Here is a 14,360-nt window from a genome sequence, read left to right as displayed (position 1 = left end):
CCGGCGTTTCCGGTCTGTGCGAGAAATCTCCGGGTGGAGCTGGCCGTCAGGCTTGCTTGCAAGTCCGTGTGCAGGACGGCTTCCGTTCTGCAAGTCATTCAGATACTTTAAGGTTACAGCACAAAGTAATAAACGTAATAAACAATGAGATGTTTCTTTCCCAACCACTTGGAAAGGGCTTACGTTACAAAAAGCTTTTTCTCCGTGTTCCCTGGGAGTGCGGCTGGGCTGCGGTGGCCGGGGACCCGGGCGGGGGCGGGCCATCAGGGACGTGGAGCAGGTGGGCTGCGGTGAAAGTCGGCCAGCCCAGGGCGACTGCAGGGCCAGAGGTGGTTTCTGCTGCGCGTCCACGTAGGGGGTGGAAACAGCCCTGGGCTCCGCACATGCACGTGTACGACTTTTTCCTTTCCATTTAGTTCATTCTGTTCAGAACTTGTAGAGATGATTTATCAATTCTAATATCTTTGGGCTAAATGAGGATGGCATTCCATAATTAACTTTTCAATATTTCCAGGCATATTTATTATGGATGTCTATTCTTTTACGTGAACATTTCAAAAATAATAATAAACTGCATTTTCAGTTTTCAATAGCCTTATTAATACCTTTACCGAATTTTAATGTGAAATCTGTGTTACTATTTACTTTTCCATTTCCTCTAAAAATTCTGAAGTTCTTGCAGATTGGATTTTGGCAAGATCAAATCCCAAGCGTTCATGCTGCTTAAATTTCTTTTTTGGGGCGCCTGGGTGGCGCAGTCATTGGGCGTCTGCCTTCCGCTCAGGGCGTGATCCTGGCGTTCTGGGATCTAGCCTCACATCGGGCTTCTCTGCTAGGAGTCTGCTTCTTCTTCCACTCCCCCTGCTTGTGTTCCCTCTCTAGGGGGCTGTCTCTCTCTCTGTCAAATACATACATCAAATCTTTAAAAAAAAAATTCTTTTTTGTTTTTTGGGGGGTTTTTTGTTTGTTTTGCTTGGTTTGGTTTTTACTTTAAAGATTTATTTATTTACTTACTTGAGAAAGCTCATGTGCTTGCAAGAGGGAGGGCAGGGACAGAGGGCAGAGGGAGGAGGAGAGGGTGGAGGGGAGGCCGACTTCCTGCCGAGCACCGGTGCCCCACTGGATCTCAACAACCCTGAGATCATGACCTGAGCTGAAACCAAGAGTTAGATGCTTAACCGACTGAGCCACCCAGGTGCCCCTCATGCTGCTTAAATTTCTTAGAGTATTTCTAAATAGGAGCACTATTCTGACATTCCCATAAGTAATACCAGTTTCTCCAACATTTAAGTACTTTTTATATTTTTAAATATATTGACTAAATTGGGTTTAAACTGTAGAAATTAACTTTCTCTTACGCAAAAGAGCAGAAACAATAGGGGGAGGAGAAACGATCTGTAGCGCTCCAGGCCTCCAGGACGAGTTCACTTCCGCTCAGACCTGCAGCAAAGTAGACACACATTAAGGACTGAGGTCTGTGCATTACTTGATGGTCAAGGAATCCAGGTTTCCAAACCCTCTAATTTAAGTTTACTTCAGATTCTTCTCTCTTTTCACTGAAGATATTCTTCTGTCTGTGTAAACCATCCAGCCCACCTCTACCTCAAATCTGTGTTCACAGGTACACACACGTGTGTCTGAGAAAGCCAGGGTCCCTCCACCACACCTCTGAGTGTCCATTTACTTAACTGGAGTTAAAGCCAATGAAAACTGGTGGGTAAAAAGAAGTGACAGGACACTGAAGTGTAATTTAATTGTTTTCCTTTGTTATTATTACAATTTAAAAGTAATTTCCAGGCATTCCTTTGAAGAGCTCCCTAAAGAACTCTTTTTTCAGAGCAATTCAGTCCTACCTCAGCACAGTAGTTATGAGATGGCAGTTTGATGAGGGTCGTGCACACGGCCTTGATGAAGAGGTGGTCTCTCCAAAACGCAATCCAAAAAAAAAAAAAAAAAAAATGCACGGGTGCCTGGGTGGCTCAGTCAGTGAAGCGTCTGCCTTCGGCTCAGGTCACGATGGGATCAAGCCCCGTGTTGGCCCCCTGCTCAGCGGGGAGTCTGCTTCTCCCTCTGCCCTCCCCACTGCTCGTGCTTGCTCCCTCTCTGACAAATAAAATCTTACCAAAAAATGCAGTGCATATAAGGGAACTTATGTCCACATCAATCCCTGAGAGGGGAAAATTCCTCCTTGTTGAGGTGTCCCTCCCTGTCCTAGTACACGTGCCCATCACATGACTTTAGTGTCCTCACATCTAAGGGAACCTCCCGTTAAGAGAGCGGAGATTTGCTGAGATCTCGCTTCAAGTCAAAGTACAGAACGCCGGTGAAATAAAGCAGTTCATGTGTTTGGCTTAGAATGACTCAAAAAGGGAGGTTCCCATTCCCCCTCATGAGAACATAAAGCACACGAGGGGATAGAAGGCCCTAAGTTAGTGTCTATGCTGTTTCCCGGTGCTAAAATCGTTTCTCCGTGCTGTGTCCTGCGTGTGTGCTGAGGTCATCGGGACGCTCATTAACACTCCAACAACGCCATGTTGGAAATGAAGGAAACACAACAACCCAGAAGAAGAAAGTGCGGGATGGTGAACACAAGCACAATGAGTGTGTGATCAAAACCCATTGTCGAATGACCCTCACGTCCAGACTTAGACACACCCTTCAGAGGCCCTGGCCTCATGGGGGATCTCAAGCCATTTCCAAAGATAGACCTTCATGCACTGGGCAACACAGAGTCACCCACTAAACCCAGATGGCGGTGGCTCTCCACCGTGTCCGCCCAGGGTATACAGTGGGTTAAATGACACCACGCACTGAGGTCCAAAGCACATCGCCTTGCACACAGCGTATCCTGGCAAACCTGAGAGCACATGGTAAATGCTCAATCATGTTTGTTTTAATGAATGCATGCATGTTGTTTCTCAAACACTGCCTTGCTCAGACACTACCGACTTCTCTCAATTTAATAAGGTCAGCAAAAAAGATAACGGCAGTGGGAGTAATAGGTGATGTCACTGGAACCACATCTGCGTGTGCTGAGAAATGATGGTTGAGAGTAAGGGACGGTGTGTGCTGTGCTCACTGTCCTTAGTTTCGTGCTACTTGGGGCGGTGCCTGGGGGGACCAACATCAGCACCGGCAGTGACTTGAAAAGTGAAATTTCATGGTTCCATCCCAAACTTCTTGAATTATAATTTCCTGGTGTTGAGTCCTGGATCTCCAAGAGATCTGTAAGCATGTTAGGGTTTAAGAAGCAATATTTAGCTAAATGGCTCTCAGTACTGACTTCCTATTGGGATCCCTTGGGTGGCTGTAAGAAATACAATCACCCTGGACATTATTGCCAGTGTTCTGGAGTGGAGCCCAGCTAGCGTCAATGCTGTTTTAGCAGTACCTTCACCCCTCCTGACCCTGATCTCTATGTTTACATTTCAAACGAGATGTGGCACGCTCCTCACCCCCCACCCCATAATTCAAATTGCTATTTATGGTTGACCTTAAAATTCTTTTAACTCCCATCATTGTTAAAGATTCCAGAAGGGAGAGGAATTCTCTATGCTTCTCTGGACCCTTTGAATATTACCAGAAATGAAGAGCCATGCTAGAGTAATGAGGGAGGATTTAGACCATGAGACCAGAGCCGAGTACTAAAACTAAACAGCCTGTGACCCAAGCTACATGGAGACTGGATCATGTCATGGTCACGGAGGACTGGTCCAACCTAGGACCTTTTCTGGCTCTATAGGAAGGAGCAGCCTGCCCTTAAGGGACAGACTCCTGTCGACAGAAACACCGTTGAGGTGAGTGCTAGACCAGGAGGAAGAAGTTATGCGCTCTTCAGAAGGAAACCCTTCCCCTCCAACTCTATCTGGATGATACAGTTTTTCCAAAGTTAGAAAATGGAGACAACATGTGCATACTGTGATCTCTTCGCCACCAGCTCCGTGGTTCTCAAATTCTGCTGCCCGTTACCACCATCTGGAGAGTGTTTAAAGACGCAAGCGCAGGCCTCAAAACCGACGAACAATAACAGCGACAACAACACATAATTGGTGTCTTCGGGGTAGGGCCTAGAGATCAAAAATTTCTTAAAACTCAACACCTGTTATGAAACAAAAACAAAAACTCAACAACTGTTTCCAATGTGAGAAAAACAGAGATTCAGTCTGTAGGCAGTGCTTTCCACAATTTAATATACATAAGATCCACTTAAGAACATTGTCTATATGCATATCTTCATGCAGGGGGGCTGAATTGTGCCTAAGATTTCGTGTTTTTAATAAGACACAGGTCCTATCAAGCTCCTTTTTATTCCCAGATAAATAAATTTTGATGAATAAAACTAATTTACAAAATGATCTTCACTGCTTAAAAGTTAACATACCTATATATCATCTTTGGGAGAATTTTATTAATATTGAAATAATTTTATTTATTTATTTATTTTAAAGATTTTATTTGACAGAGAGGGAGAAGCAGACTCCCCCCTTTTTTAAAAAATATTTTGTTCAGTTATTTGAGAGAGAGCAATTTGAGAGAGGGAGCACAAGCAGGGGGAGCAGCAGAGGAAGGGGGAGAAGCAGACTCTCTGCTGAGCAGGGAGCCCGACATGGGGCTTGATCCCAGGACCCTGAGATCATGACCTGAGCCTTCGGCTCAGGAAAATAAGTCTTTCAAAAATTAGTTTAGGGCGCCTGGGTGGCTCAGTCAGTGAAGTGTCTGCCTTCGGCTCAGGTCATGATTTCAGGGTCGTGGGATCGAGCCCCATGTCCAGCTCCTTGCTCAGTGGAAAGTCCTCTTTTCCTTCTCCCTCTGCTGTTCCCCCTGCCTGTGTGCACTCTCTCTCAAATAACTAAATAAAATATTTTTAAAAATAAAAAATAAAGTAAAAGACATATTTATAATGACATTTAATAACCAAAATATACAAGACAATAGAATATTCCCCATAATGGTTCCCACAGAAACACTTCAACAGAGCCAAAAACTCTTCTCTCTGGATGGGACACTGCTTAAAAGATGCACACCAGATAGGTGGGTCCTTTTCCTGGATTTTATCAAAATTTAATCATTTGCAGACCAAATGCAGGTTAATTTCATAGTATTCTATTTACATTATAGTTTAAAACCAACTCACACAAATTCACTCATTTCTAATAAAATTCGTTAATTTAAAAATAGTTTATATGCCAGTTTAATAAGTTCCATTTCAAATACAATTTAAGCTGACGTAACTAAATACACAGTGTCTGCACGTGTGTCTCCCGAGCACTGTCTGGGACCCCACCATCTGCACAGACGCTGTAGCTGGGAAGCACTACAGAGCCAGAAACGGCGACTTCCTACCCTTCCCCGCGGGGAAGCAACAGTCACCTCACATCACGGGAGACTGGCCGGTGAGCTCAGTTCCTGCAGGGGGTCTCGCCCCCAGCCATTCTTCTCAGAGGTCTTCACAGAGGACGCTCAAGGGGCCACAGGGACAGTCTCAGAAAACAGAGGGCTCTGAAATTGAGGTGTAAGCTTCTCCAGAGGATGGAATGGGAGCTGCCATGGGTCTGGAGCTCCATTACACATTGTCTAACCTGGTGAAAACCATTCTGAGGGACTGGCCTAGAACACGGCTGGAAGGTGAAGGAGGAAGACCGATGCAGGTATGGACGGCCCTCAGGTGAGGTCAGCGCTCAGCATCTCAGCTGGCATCTTCCCATCACGTAGGGGTTGCTTCTGGTCCAAGTGCAGTTGCAATGGACCGAAACTGGAGAGTCTGGACAGCCTCCAAATCAGGTGTCTGAGTGCTCTCCTGGGTGATCTGGAAGGGACTGGGTCTGAGTTTATTTGGGGGCTTATGCGGCACCTGGATGGGCATCCGGTCAGATCTCTTGCCCGATGCCTTGAGGCTGAGCTTGAAGTCCTGGCCCGATGTACCCGTGGCCGGCTGTGAGTTCAGTTTTGAGTTCACATTATGACACTTGATTTGTGCCTGATGGATTAGGACCAGGCTCAGGCCCTGTGTTGTAGAGGGAGCCTAGGGAGCACCCCAGGGGCAAAGTTCAGACCTGTCTGTCAAGGTGATGATGAGGGCAGCGTCCTGGCCAAAGTGCTTGGATGCTGGCAGAGGAGTGTTCGTGACAGCCGATCTGACCTTCTCTCTGTGGGGTGAGGTGATGCTCACTTCTTTTGATGGGAGACCCTATAAGGCACATGGATCTCACAGCGGGTTTCTTTCCCAGCAGCTGACTTGTGAGAAGAGGGTCCAGGGTCCATGTCCCCTTGCTTGTGTAGACAAGCATAGGCCTGACTGGATGCTATGGGAGAAGACACCACACACACACACACACACACACACACACACGTATGTATTATGTACATATGTATAATGTATATATGTACACACGTATGTCTGTATTTTATGTACATACGTACACACAGTTGAATTGCACAGGACACTTACACATGCCTTGTTTTCAATACTGTAGCACACTGTAAATGTATTTTCCTTATGTGTTCTGAATGTCAATAATTTATTTTCTCTGGCTTACTTCATTGTAAAAGTACAGTGTCTAACACATACAACATACAAATATGTGATAATTCAGGCACCTGGGTGGCTTAGTCGTTAGCATCTGCCTTCAGCTCAGGGTGTGGTCCCAGTGGGATCGAGCCCTGCATCGGGCTCCCTGCTCTGCTATGAGCCTGCTTCTTCCTCTCCCACTCCCCCTGCTTGTGTTCCCTCTCTCACTGGCTGTCTCTCTCTCTCCGTCAAATAAATAAATAAAATCTTAAAAAAAAAAAAAAAAGAAAGAAAGCAATCCCATTTATAATTGCACCAAAAACAATAAAACATTTTTTAAAAACCAAATATGTGATAATTAACTACATTATCGGTAAGGCATCCAGGCAACAGTAGGCTATTAGCTCAGTTCTGGGGGAAGTCAGAAGTTATACCTGGATTTCCAATTGGTGATATATGTGTTAATTAACTTGACTGTTGGAATCCACCACTATGTATGTATACGTATGTACATGTATATCAAATCATCGTGTTCTATAATTTAAGTACATTCCATGCAATTTGTAATTATACTACAGTAAAACCGAAAAAATAAAACATATGAATAAATATTAAATATATATATTATGTATACATACATTACATATACATATATCCACACATACAAGCAAAAAAGTTCAGTAACATATAAAAAGGGTAAGACAGTAAGACAATGTAGAGATCTTCCCAGGAAAGAAAGCCTGAATCAGTACTTCTTTTTTCTTTTTTTTTCTTTTCTTTTTTTTTTTTTTAAGATTTTATTTATTTATGTGACAGAGAGACAGCCAGTGAGAGAGGGAACACAGCAGGGGAGAGGGAGAGGAAGAAGCAGGCTCCCAGCCGAGAAGCCCGATGTGGGACTCGATCCCGAAACGCCAGGATCACGCCCTGAGCCGAAGGCAGACGTTTAACGACTGCGCTACCCAGGCGCCCCAGTACTTCTTTTTTCAATCAATACTTGTAAATGAATATAATTCACCATATTAGCACAACAGTGAAAATCAATATGATTCTCTCAAGAGACGCAGGGAAAGCACAGGGCACCTTTCAATCCAGTCATCGTGCATACCCCGAGTACACCAAGACGGGAAGGGAATTCCTGTAATCTGAAAAGTGCATCTACAAAAAAAATAAAAAACCTCTAGCTAACAGGACACTTAGTGGTGCAAAGGAAAAAGAATGCTTTCCCACTGAGATCTGGGACTTGGCAAAGATGTACCTTCTCAGTTACGTGGGGACCGTGGGCTTGGGGCCTGGGAAGAGGCAGTGGGCACGGGAGGTTATGGGCAGGATGTGTCCTACGTGCATCACGAAGCCCCGTCAGCGTCTGATCCGTGAGTGCAGGCGCCACAGGGAGTGTCTCCACCACCCAACGTCAGCGCTTCAGTCTACTCTCCATTTCTTTTCCTCAGCATGTTTACTACTGGTATTATTATCAATAACAACGTTTATCATGGTTGATTTTTATAGTCTTTTTCTATGGCATTATCTCATACTCTTATCTTTATTATTTTCTTCCTTCTCTCTGCTTCCAGTGTTTGTGTCCTTTTTTACTTCCTGAGGACACAGAGGTGACTGATTTCAGTCTTTCTTCTATTCACAGGTGTGCATGTAAGTCTACAGATTTGCCCCTAAGCACTGATCATGCTGGGTCTCACGTCTTCCCTCTTGTCTTCTCAAATCCTGTGCCCGCAGCCGTGTCTGCTCTCCAGGATGACCATGCCATGTTTTCCACTGTACATCTCCAACCCCTGTGCCCGTGACCCGTGTCTGTCGTCGCATGTTTCTGATCCCTCTGCCAGGAGTTCTTGCCAGGACTCCAAAGTCTACATCCCTTGTGCCTGCACCCTGTGCCAGCCAACATGGTTAATCATCCTTTTTCTACAACCACATCATGGAGCTCACTTCACCATTTCCCTGCATGCCCACACAGCACATGCAGGAGCTCAGCCCTCCCGGCGGAGCGAGATCTGAGTTGCCAGGTGTCAGAGCAGCAGACAAAGCACCAAGTCAAAAACAAAAGCGTGATTCCTATAATCACTTAGTGTAGTACCACAAGCAAGAGCCTTAGCCTTAGAAGAAGTTCTCCCCCTGCTGGATTCCCCATGGAACGTTGTACAGATCACGGAGCAGGTGAACAGGAACGTGGGGCTCGTCTCACTGTTGAGGAAACCCCAAACAAAAGGTAATGGCGCTCTCATAGACCCCCTGGGCTGGAGGGAGAGTGAGAAGCACTAGGGGCAGGAGGGTCCTGAGCACTGTGTCAGAGCTGGAAAAGTGTTTTCCAGGTTTCCCCTTCTTCTCTCCCTACAAGGGTATCTCAGCAGAAGCATCTGGGGAGGACCTCAACCCAAGACCCAGATGAAAAGAAGCATGTCTGTTTCAGGAAATGCTTGTTTCTATGAGGTTTCTTTTTTTATTTTTTTTTAAGATTTTATTTATTTATTTTGACAGAGAGAGAGAGAGAGAAAGAGAGAGAGGCAGTGAGAGAGGGAACACTTGCAGGGGGAGTGGGAGAGGGAGAAGCAGGTTTCCCGCTGAGCAGGGAGCCCGATGCCGGGCTTGATCCTGGGACGCTGGGATCATGACCCCAGCTGAAGGCAGACACTTAACAACTGAGCCACCTGGGCACCCCTCCATGAGGTTTCTTATGCCGAAATCCAATTATCTGTTAAGCACCAAATTCCCAAGTGGCACCATCATTTAATGATGAATGGAGAAATGGGATCCCATGAAGAACGTTAGAATTTGTCAAGGGTTTAGAATGTACACAAGAACTTAATGTCAGGGACACCTGGGTGGCTCAGTCGGTGAAGTGTCTGCCTTCAGTTCAGTCATGACCCCAGGGTCCTGGGATCAAGTCCCACATCGGGCTCTCTGCTCAGCAGGGAGTCTGCTTCTCCCTCTCCCTCTGCTGCTCCCCCTGCTTGTGCTCTCCCTCCCTCTCTCTCTGACAAATAAATAAATAAGACCTTAAAAAAAAAAAGGATTCATTTTGGATTTACTGTTCTTATTGCAGAACAGTAAAAGGATGAATTTGTGTTCTATGTAAAAGAAACGGAGAAATTAACAAAAGGGAACACACACAGAGCACTACTCCAAGAGGGAACTTCTGCTAATGAACTATTTGAAAAAGCAATTCAATTCAACTATTTCAGAGTATTGCTTTAGTCGATCTTTCCCAATGGTTTTTATAGAGTGTATACAAGGTTGATCCTACGTCTTTCCATAAATTGTCCCATATAATACATGTCAGACAAATATGACATATGCAAAGAAATGTTAAAATATTACACAAAATATAAGTAAACATTGCATTAACCTAACAAAATATTGTACCATGATCAAGTGACCTTTATGTCAGGATGCAAATGTGATTCAGATTTAGGATATCCATTAAAACAATCATATTAATAGAAATGAGAAAATTATGTGCTCATGTTCATAGATGCAAAAACAATATTGGAAGAATTCTACAGAAATGTGTTCTAGTCAAACAAATAAGTAAACTCCACAGAACAGAAACTATAAGTTTGTACTCAATCTGCATGCTCATTCGGCTAAATGTCACCTTGGTGGGCACAAGAAAATTTAGTGTAGGGTAACTGCTAAAACAGGAAATAAGTGAAAAAGAAATCACCAGAAGGATAAAATCTTCTATGAAAATAAGATAATTCATGCTGGAAAAGTTATTTTATGAAAACTCGTCAGAAATTCTTTATTAAAAGATCAAGTAAAGTCTGATGGTACGTCAATTATCTTCCTTTAAAAGGACAGTTAGCAGTGTCATCAAAGCTTTAAAAGTAAAAAGGGGCGCCTGGGTGGCTCAGTCACTTAAGCATCTGCCTTCAGCTCAGGTCATGATCCCAAGGTCCTGGGATCGAGCCCCACATCGGGTTCCCTGCTCAGCGGGGAGTCTGCTTCTCCCTCTTCCCTTCCCCCTACTCCTGCTCTCTCCCTCTCCCTGAACTAAATGAAATCTTTAAAAAAAATAGTCACTGCTTATGTCTTCCTGCAGTTGGAAGCAATCCCCAAAAAACCATGGGATGGTATTATACCATCTTTCTTGCCAGTGCCCACCTCGTAGCCTGCAGCTCTGTTTGGGGGGACTGTGCCATCAGCCTGTTTTTACTCACTCACTCAGGAAGTCTTTCTCCCTAAGATTATCAGCGTCCATATTAAGCAAGTTCTTCAGGTGTGGAAATGCCACCCTCAGTGAGGGCTTTTTACCTGCGTGGAATCTTAGTTCAGGTAATCCTTTCTGGCCGCACAACTCTCTAAAGTTTCACAAATACACCCTTTAAGTGAATACTTCCTACTCTCATCTCACATCTTAGCAGGAAGCAGAAGCCCCAATATTTTGCTGGCACAAAATTCCACCTTATTTCTACTAACCCCAGAAAGGCTCCACTTTTCTTCTGGGACTTCATTCTCCCTCCCTGCTGATTTTCCGTTGCCCCGGTAGAAACACCAGGGTGGATGAGGCAATCCTCTTCCTCTGGACTTTCCTTGTCTCGGGGGAAGCATACTTCAGAAACTCCTGTTTAAACAAGCTACATAACAAGGTCTTCAAAGATTTGTGTATTTTAACCAGGTTTTGCTGTTGCTTTGTATGGCCTGGACCAATAAAATCTACTCACTCATGGTAGAAACTGACATTCTTTTACTTCGTATTTTCAAGCAAAGAATGCTTTAATATTTTTATGTACAAAACTCTTAAATACCCACATTTTAAGAACAATAGGACTGTTCTGAGGACAAATCCTACTAACTGACCATTTCGATAATACTGAATCCTTAAGGGATTCTCAGGGGATCCTGGTTACATTTTCTGCATTTTTTCAAAAGATTTTATTTATCTATTTGACACAGAGTGAGCAGGAGCAGGAGGAGGGGAGGGACAGAGGCAGAGGGAGAAGCAGATCCACCCTGAGGAGAGAGCCTGACACGGGACTGGATCCCAGGACCCCAGGATCATGACCTGAGCTTAAGGCAGACAGACGCTCAGCTGACTGAGCCACCCAGGGGCCCCTTTCTGCATTTTTTCCATTAATCTTTTGCTGATATGTTTGTATCAAACACCTAGTATGCAGATCCTTAGGCTGCACCTGTCTCTTACACCATCTGCCAAGAATGAGCCTGCCAGGCTCTGATGGCAGCCAGCATGCGTCTGTCCCCGTGCCTCGAGCCTCTCCCCTCCAAGCCCTGGGTTTTTGTGTTGATCTCCAAATGTGAAATGCCTCATGATCAAGACACACATGCACAGCTAGATTCCCTGCATGTAAGGACTGCGTGCATCTGTGTGGCCAGACAGTATATGGTCCTGTCTGGATCTGCATCCAGTATATGGATCTGCACACAGTTGTTCCCCTGGTTGGTCTGACTTGAAGAGTGTTGGCCATTACTCGTCTGTTGAGTGTGGTCAGGGTGGGAGCTGCATCCGTGACAGTCAGAACACAGACACGTGTTATCAGATCCTGTGTGTGCACATGCACGTGTTAGGGCTTGTGTGTGTGAGGACTGTGTTTCAGAGAGCACAGGAAGTGGAAGAGCTCAACAGTCAAGGCCCACGGAGCACAACCCACTGGGGAGCCTGAGAAAAGTGAAACCAGCATTGTGGGGTCAGGCCCATGGGACTCGTGGGGGCTCTGGAGAAGACTAGAACCCAGGATCTGAATGGTTCAGAGATGTAGGAGCTGTGGGCACCACGGATGAGGGCTCTGAGTGGGGGAGTTTGGACAGAACTTTGGGGGAAGAGTTATTGAAATGTGTAGTGGAAATCCTGTAAGTTTGGGATTATGATCTGAAGAGTTTGTGATTTGGGGGTCTTGTAGGGTCAGTGATCATGGGAACAGCAGTTTGAATGCCTCCAAGGGGTCAGCAACTGATGTCCTATGGGTCAGTCACCAAACCTGTGAGGGACAAACGCAGACATCCTTGTGTGGTCTGATATGGGAGACACGTCTCCTGCCACAGGAGAGCGCCTTGCCCTCTGCAGTCACTGAGCCATGCTAAAGCCCCGTTGGTGCCACCGTTCCTCACTCACTGCCTGTAGAGCGCATGCCAGACAAAAATCCCTGCGTGGGTCACATCAAACAAGTAGGAGGGCATGGGTGGCCGGTCAGTTCAGTGGCCGACTCTAGGTTTGGGCTCAGGTCACAATCTCAGGGTTGTGGGATCGAGCACCGTGTCACACTCCGCACTCTGGTTGTACCTCTCCCTGCCCCTCCCCCTGCTCACAAGCTCTAAAATTAGTAAATAAAACCTTAAAAAACAAGCAAGTACCAATGTCCCCAAATTTACAAGACCCGTCTTCACTGCCAGCCTGAGAGACCTGACCAACTCCTGACTGAAGACATGTTACAAAATCTTCATTTGGAAAGTGCATGAGAAAACCTTTCACTTACATCATAAGTCGTAATGAAAGACTGTTTTCCGACGAGAATCAGGGCCACAAGACCATCTGCTTTCCCCAGTACCCTTATTGCCACTTGGAATGGCCTGCTCTCTCTACATCTGACCTACAGTGCAGTAGCTACGCTCTGCGATAACGCTAAAATAGAAAGAACAGAAAAATTGGGAAAGACTGTCTGTACGTAAAGTGACTGTATGCAGAAACCCCAACTAAGTGCTGGGAAATTATTAAACTTATCAAGTTCAGAGAATTCAAGGTCATATAAATCAATTCTACTTATCTGTTAGCAATGAATAAATGTAAATTAAAATACAAGCATTTACAAAGGCATAAAAATATAAAACCTGGGGGACTGTGATGGAAGTTGTGTGAGCTTCTGTAGTGACTTGGGCCACGTTGTTCTCCACCAGGAACAAAGACCTACAATCCCAGGTCAGAAATGGGAGGTCACGTGTCTTGCCGCTGTAAGTTTTATTTTAGCGTACTGGCCCCGAAGTACTTGCTAGCTGCTTCACGTACAAACCAGCAGCCTCTCCCTAACTCTCGTCCGAGGGCTTCATCTTCCCCCTGCTCACATCATCCCATGCCCTCCTCCCCTCCACAGGCCTGGCACCCAAGGGGGGCCATCTGGTTATTTTGCCCACTTCTCTTAGAATCCTGCTGTTTGGTGTCTTCTGGGAATGTGTTTTGCCTGGTTGATTCCTTCCCTCACCCTGCCTAGGCTCTTCTCCTCTCTTGCCCTCAATTCCTCTGAACTGGTTTCAAAGGGTAACAATCTCAGGCTCCCCTAGCCCAACCCCACCCAATGGGAGCATCTGCTCCCGCCAGCGCAGGAACTTCCCATAGTCCTTCTTCCTCCCCACCCACCCTACCCTTCCCCCTGACTGTGCCCCCAACACTGGCCAGTTCTGTGCTGTACCCCTAGGTGCTGCTCTTCGCCCCACAGTCCCCTCTGCTCCAACATTCTTCCTCAGCTCCTGTCCAGGGGTCCTAACCTTCCCCAGCCATCCTGTTGTCCTTCCATGGCCTTGATCCCATCTGGAGTGGGGTATCTGAGCCAAGAACCTAGAAGGGATGAGGGGGCATTCTTTCTCTTCGAAGGTTGGGCGCTCAATGATGGGACCTTCTGGGGCAGTCACAGTGAGCACACTCCTTCTGGGGCTGCAACTGGGATCCTGAAAATGGGTGACTTCCTCCCAAAGTCAGCTCCCCCAGCTCTCGCTCGGTAGCGCCTGGCCAAGAAAGGCAGGCAAACATCTGCCAACCTGAAAACAAGAGCTGCAACAAGAGACAGATGAGTGTTTATTTGGGATTAAAGAATCGCGGGTTGGGGAGCACAGATTCCAGCAGTAACCAGAAGTGTCCCACGTAGGGGGTGAAAGCAAGGGGTTTTTATGA

This window comes from Ursus americanus, chromosome 27 (assembly GCF_024610735.1).
Source record: "Ursus americanus isolate L20-20 chromosome 27, mUrsAme1.1.p, whole genome shotgun sequence".
NCBI lineage: Eukaryota > Metazoa > Chordata > Mammalia > Carnivora > Ursidae > Ursus > Ursus americanus.
Note: the sequence above shows the minus strand (reverse complement) of the source record.